The following is a 5,000-nucleotide window of genomic DNA, read 5'->3' on the forward strand; positions in this document are numbered from 1 at the left end:
GACCGTTTGTGCTTACCGATATTGATATAACCTATATGTTTAGGTCAAGACTAGCTTTGTCTTTGCACGCGTTTACTTGTTGAAGTACTTTATTAACTCTCGCGCTCAAGGTGAGATCATAGTCCCACCTTTTCAACAACTTTTATACTTTTAAATCGTGGGCTGAGAAAACATATACTTTGTTACATCTTGTACTACTTACTTTTATGTTTTGAACACAAGTGTGAAAACAAACATTCCACGTGCGAGTTAGAACAAAAATGCCTCAATTCGATTATCATTAGTTACACTTGCAGGGTGTAAGCGAGAACTTATATTGTGTGGCCATACGGGTTTAACAAACCCTCATTCGGACGGTTCGCTACCGTTATGCGGATGAAATATATTTTTGTGTTTTAGTGTGGGTTCTAGCACTGTGTGATGGGGTAACGTTGGTTAAGTTTTGATAATTGAGTGCTCGCGTATAACAACACTTTTGGAATGCAAATGATTTGGATAATCTACGTTATGGAAATACAAAATCTTGTGGTTCAAAAACAACGTTTAATACTTACTAAACCTATGATTTCACCAACGTTTTCGTTGACAGATTCTTCTATGTTTTCTCAGGTTTTGAATGCTTAGTGATACATGCTTCCGCACTCTTTTGATACTTGCTTGGATGTCGAGTATACATGCATTTTGGAGCATCTTTTGAACTTATTTAAACTGTGTCGCATAGTTTTCATTTGTACTTATAACGTTGTAACTTAACTTGTGGTCAATTATCTTTGTAAACTTTGAAACAATCTTTACACTTGAATGGATGCGACATATTTTGGGTCAAACGTCTGTTTTAAAGACTTATGACCAGGTAATGGGACCTACGTAGTCGACGCCGTCACTTGACGATTTGTCGGGGTCGTTACAAGTGGTATCAGAGCCTTGGTTGTAGGGATTTAGAGTTCATTTGTGTCCACCCCGAGTCATAGGGTACATAGGTGAATCTAGACTACAACCGGCATATAGACTGAAGTAGGAATTACTTGACTATTTGTGCATCTATACTCGAACTCTTCTATCATATCTAAATCGTATTCGATCTTGATCTTACGTTGATAAATTTTGTTGACGCGCCACCTTGACTTTATGAGGTAATGTTAAATGCACATGAGAATCAGGGTAATATAATTTCCGGGATTATATTACGGTGATTCATATGGACATTCCGACATTATGACATAAAGAATTTAAGGCGAGTCAAGGAAAATTTTCTCTACATCATCATTCCCTATCATGATTAGTATTATTGAGAATACTAATCAACGATATTCTTGTGTCTTGAAGGAACAATGCCTCCCCGTCGCGGGCCACGTAATGAAACTTCCGAACAAGCTTTTCAACGCATGATAGCCACCGCCATAGGTGCGGCTATGGCTAGTATCTCCTCTGACATCAATAACAACCACAACCACAACAACCATGGAGCCGGTAATTCAAACGAGGGTTGCTCCTACAAAACTTTCATGGGGTGCAAACCTCACACCTTCGATGGGACCGGAGGACCGGTTGTGCTCACCCGATGGTTTGAGCAAACAGAAGCCGTTTTTAGCATAAGCGGTTGTCGGGACCAAGACAAAGTCAAATATTCCACCCACACTTTCGCCGGTATCGCCCTCACATGGTGGAATACGTATGTGCTGTCGGTGGGTATCGATGAAGCTCACACTCTCTCATGGGCCGACTTAAAGAAAAAGATGATCACCGAATACTTCCCGCGCGAAGAGACCCGTAAGCTCGAACACGAACTAAGAACTTTAAAAGCGGTCGGGAATGACCTAAAGGCATATAATCAACGATTTTCTGAGCTATCCTTGATGTGCCCAAACCTCGTGACCCCCGAACCTCTAAGGGTTGAACTTTACATGGATGGTCTTCCCAAGAGCATCAAACAAGGAGTAATGTCATCCAAACCCAGTAATCACCAAGAGGCCCTGAATATGGCCCGTCAATTGATCGAAACGGTAGACGAGATTGAAGTGCCGGCACCTAAAGCCGAGGATGAGTCGGGTGACAACAAAAGAAAATGGGAAGCCCCCCAATCGAGCAACTACAACAACAACTTTGCCAAGGAACCTCTCACCACCGTCGGCAAGAAAAGTTATGCCGGGACACGACCTTTTTGCAACAAATGCCACAAGCATCATTTTGGTGAATGTGGCAAGCTAATTTGCCATCGGTGCCAAGGTAGTGGTCATATTGCCAAGTATTGTGGAAGTACCGCCCCCGTCACTCAAAAGGGGCCCGACGCACCAAAGCCGAGTATTTGCTACAAATGTGGCCAATCGGGTCATTTTAGGAATGAATGCCCAAAGAATAAAGCAAAAACCAACGCGCGCCGTTGAACTTACAACATCGACACCTAGGATGCCCGAGGCGATGATGGACTAGTCACGGGTACGTTTCTTCACAACAAACCGTATATTTCATACTTATTCGATTCGAGTACCGTTAGACGTTTTATAACCAAGGATTTGACTCGTGCTCTTTATATTCCACCTCTTTCCCCCAGATACTACTTAGACGATTTAAGTGACCGACGGAAAATATTGTGTGCCTATAAATTTTATCGGAGGATATGCGTTAAGAAATTGGACTCGACACCTATAGAACTAAGGAACTCAAAACCTATTCATTAAGGAGAAATTGTTGCCCTACATTTATGTATAGATTATTGTGAACTAAGTAACTTTCGGTTGGAAACCAATACTCTCTTCCTCGTATCCATTACCTCATGATTATTTGCGTGGATCCCGTGTATTCCAAATCGACCTCCGTTCTGGTTATCATCAATTGGGGGTTAAGGGAGGCGATGTCTCCTAAGCCATTTTCCGAGCTCGCAACGTTAGTTGTAAATCCCTCTTAGTACCATTTGATTTATTTAGGACTCCGTCCGTATTCATGAACCTCCTAAACCACGTATGCAACTTATCTAGACAAATCTGTTATCATATTTATAGATGACATCTTAACTTATTCAAGTAAAGAAGGCAAACGAACAACATCATCATCTTACGCTCGAACTTTGAGAAAAGAGCAACTCTATACCAAATTCTCCGAGTGAGAATTTCTGTTAAACGAAGTCAAATTTTCTAGACCATGATGTTAATGGTCAAGGCATTACAATCAATCTCGAAATCAAGCCACACGTAATCATGAAACTCTCTCAACTCAGACTTGTATTCGTAAAATCTTAGATCTCGCCTGTTATCACCGAAGATTCATTTCTGACTTTTCTCGTGTTACCCGACTTTTAAACTCGTTAACTCACTAAGGGAAAACTTTAAACCTCTCCGTGTTCGAACCTTGAGCGTGATTCTTCACACCAACATTTCTAGTTAAAATCGTATAGCAACAGATGGAACTCAAACATGGAAATATTTCTACATGAACGCCGAAAGGCATACTCTCTCGACTCAAAATTAACGTAACTAAAATTCGTTATTTTGCACAAAGAATTCGAATACTAAACTGTAGATCCGATCAACTTTCTCGTCATCACGTACCACACACATACCTCTGTTATTTCACCGTTACTGTCTGATATTACTGGAATTTAAGATAACACACAATCCAACGATACTTCACTCTTCTTTGACTTAACATCCTTGTGTTTCTGATAAGTGGCCAACTATTATTCAACCCCGAACTATACAATTACGTGTACTATCTTGTTTCTCTTCCAGACTTCAATTTTCGACAACTAGAGGCACGTTATGGCAACCTCGAGATGTAAGCTCATCCTATTCTCAGTCCTCATTTCACTCCTATCTTTATCGCTCGCATTTCCGTTTAAGGAAACTCCTTGTAACATTTCTCCATGGATAGAGAAACTCCTCACATTACATTAGTATTCGCCACGAGGGTGAATAGTCCTAACGAACATTTTTTTTTTTGAACCCTAACTAACTTGTTCAAACATATCTTAAGAGATTCTATTCCAACACGGTGTATCCTTGTCAATTATCCCGTATCGAAATACTCGTTTCACTTCTAGTTTTACAAGAAACCCTGGAGACCCGCTTAGACATGAGTACCACGTACCACCCACAAACCGATGAACCGAGCAAACGAACGATTTACGTCTTGGAAAGACATGTCACAAACTCGTATTGTCACCTTTAGTAGATCACTCGTACAACAGTAGTTACCACTCGTGTGTTCACCCGCACTTTCCGAAACCCTATATGACCGCTAATGTCGTACCCCTGTTCATTTAACCAACGCATGTGGCAAACAAAACACAGAATCTGAACTCAATCAAGAAACAACAATTGAGATCATTCAAGTCCGAGAAGGGCTCGAGACAACCCATAGTCACCAAAAGAGTTATACCAAACTTAGATGAAAACCTCACAAAATCCCTGTAACAGTGTAATATTGAGAACCCGCACCTTGGAAAGGTGTAATCCGTTTCGGGAATCAGGGAAAGTTAAACTCGCGACACGTTAACCCTTTTGAAACCTTGGGGCGTATTGGAACCGCTTCCTACCGTTTGGAACTTCTGACTCAATTAAGTTTCCGCTTACCCTGTGTACCATGTAACAAACTTAGAAACGTGTCCTGCGGAACAGGAACGTGCAATCCTGCTAGATACATCAACTATCGATGACAAACTTCTCTTCATAGGAAAACCAGTTGAAACCAGGGATCGTAAAAACCGAACCTTAATACAACGAAATACCCTAACTATCCAAATTCATGAGAACACTCAAGGACGTGCCTTCACTTATTCATAACATTGACAACGTAAAGTCTCGAGTAAGAGATATCGACTACTACTTCCAACTAAATTTCGGGACGAAATTTCTTTTGAGGTGTGGATAATGTAACATCCCGCATTTTTCCGTTAAATTATTTTAACGCCCGTCTTTTTCTTTTTAAATAATACCCTTCGTATCTAGATTCGTATCCTTTGTTATGTAACATTTTAAATATTTTCGTTATCGGATTTTAATATC

The sequence above is a fragment of the Rutidosis leptorrhynchoides genome, chromosome 11 (assembly GCF_046630445.1).
Source record: "Rutidosis leptorrhynchoides isolate AG116_Rl617_1_P2 chromosome 11, CSIRO_AGI_Rlap_v1, whole genome shotgun sequence".
Taxonomy (NCBI): domain Eukaryota; kingdom Viridiplantae; phylum Streptophyta; class Magnoliopsida; order Asterales; family Asteraceae; genus Rutidosis; species Rutidosis leptorrhynchoides.